The sequence below is a fragment of the Lepus europaeus genome, chromosome 4 (genome assembly GCF_033115175.1).
Source record: "Lepus europaeus isolate LE1 chromosome 4, mLepTim1.pri, whole genome shotgun sequence".
Lineage (NCBI taxonomy): Eukaryota > Metazoa > Chordata > Mammalia > Lagomorpha > Leporidae > Lepus > Lepus europaeus.
Window position 1 is genome coordinate 14,433,899 of NC_084830.1, and position 2,039 is coordinate 14,435,937.

Consider the following 2,039-nt stretch of genomic DNA (forward strand, 5'->3'; position numbering starts at 1 on the left):
GACTGCAGCTGCCGGAGCTGGGCTGATCCAAAGCCAGGAGCCAAGAGCTTCTCCTGGGTCTCCCACATGGGCATAGGGGCCTAAGTACTTGGGCCATCTTCCGCTGCTTTGCCCTGCCAAAGCAGAGAGCTGGATTGGAAGAGAAGCAGCCAGGATTCGAACTGGCACCCATATGGAATGTCAGTGCTGCCAGGGGAGGCTTAGCCCACTATACCACAGCACCACCCCCTATATGTGCAGTCTTTAAAAAAGCTGATACCTTACATCAGTCAAAAGTACAGTGGTAGTCACCGAAGGCTGGGGAGGGAAGCAAAGAAGGTGGAATGGGGGGAGGTCAATTATCAGATACTGAACTATCATTCAATAAAAGTAAGATGTTCTGGGGTTCTACTACACAGTACAATGACTAGAATGTGAATAACTAAATTTTTTTCTCTCTCAAAAATATTCTGTAAGATGTTGAGTGACTCACTGAATGTCTAGCTTCTCCAGCAAAAAGCAGACTATCAAGTTTCCAGAAGAGAGGATTTGAAGGAAACTCATCATCTGTGTCATACACATATATTTCTATCATAATATTGTCCACTGTTACGAAGAAGTTATCACTTACAGTAGGGGCCAAGTCTGGCCCTCCATCCGTTTCTGTAAACCCAGCTGTACTGGAATATATATATATAAACACATATAAGCCATACTTGTTCAGTTGCATATAGCCTGAGAATATTCCATGCTATGATGGCTGAGTAGTATTCCATTGTGTCCCTGTACCACATGGGATAGATAGAGCGCAAGTGCTTAGCACTAGAAAGCTGAAATATTTACTCTGACCCCCCATGGAAAAAGTTTGCCAACCCTGTCAGAGAGCATGTGCTGAGGCAACATGCGCTGTCTCCGATATTCAAACCGACCTGCAGAAGGCTGAGACTTACCTCTATTTTACAGGTTAGTAAACTGAAGCTCAAAGAAATGGAAGGGTTTACCCAAGATTTATAACCATTAAGCATCAAATAGACTTTGAATAAAAGCAAAACATCAATAACATAGGATTCAATGGTGATGAGAGTATGAAATGTAACATTTTCTATGTGCTTGACTCAAGGAATCAATAAGATAATATAAAACTCAACAAACCAAGAAAAATTAAAAGAGATTCAGCATTGAAGAGATTACACAGAAGAAGAAAAAGTGCCTTTGTAGAGAGGAAAACGACATGCCTGGACAACAACAAAATCAGGGTTGCCATCCTGGCTTTTGTTCCTACACTGCTGTGTGACCATGAGCAAGTTATTAGACCACTCTGTGCCACTATTTTCCTATCTACACCCAGAGGTTTTAGGGTCTCCTGACTGCTAAGGTTCCTCCCAAGTCTCCTGTCCTGTGACTTTTCTCAGGGTCACTCAGAGCCATGCCCTCTGCTGTGACGCAGGCAGGCCATGTTCTTTGGGCTGCATGCTGGGGGTTTCCCCAGGCCCTTAAAAAATGCCCCCCTCAGGACTCTGTCTCCCTTGTCCCATTCAATCAGGGCTCCAAAAGTTCTAGAGCTGCTATCTTGGTAACCAATTTTTAAGGCAGGACTTGGAAGTGGAGAAAAAGGAATAGTAGAAAAGTGGATTCAAATTTTTATATTTTTTCCACTGAAATTAAGATGCTTGATATTAACCAATGCAAAGAAAAATATGACTGGTCAGCAGATCCTTGAAGTAGATAATATGATTTTTGGTTCAAAGATGTACCTAATGGCACATCAGTATTTGCAGTATACCTCTTCACTTTCTGAAGTTTCAGAAATTATCCATGTCTGTGAACCCGAGGTGATTCACTGCTTTTCCAGACACACTGTACAATCACTGGCAGAATCAGTTCTGGAGAACCTGATCCAACTGATGCAACTTGCTTGTCCCATTCATAGTTCTACAGTCTCTAGCCTATTATTCTTCCTATGTGGAAGCAAACTGAAACTTCAGTAAGGAGGTCTATCAGTCTCTGAAGTTCTCTTCATTCTGCCTGTCTGATGCTCGTGAACTGATATGGTCAGTGAA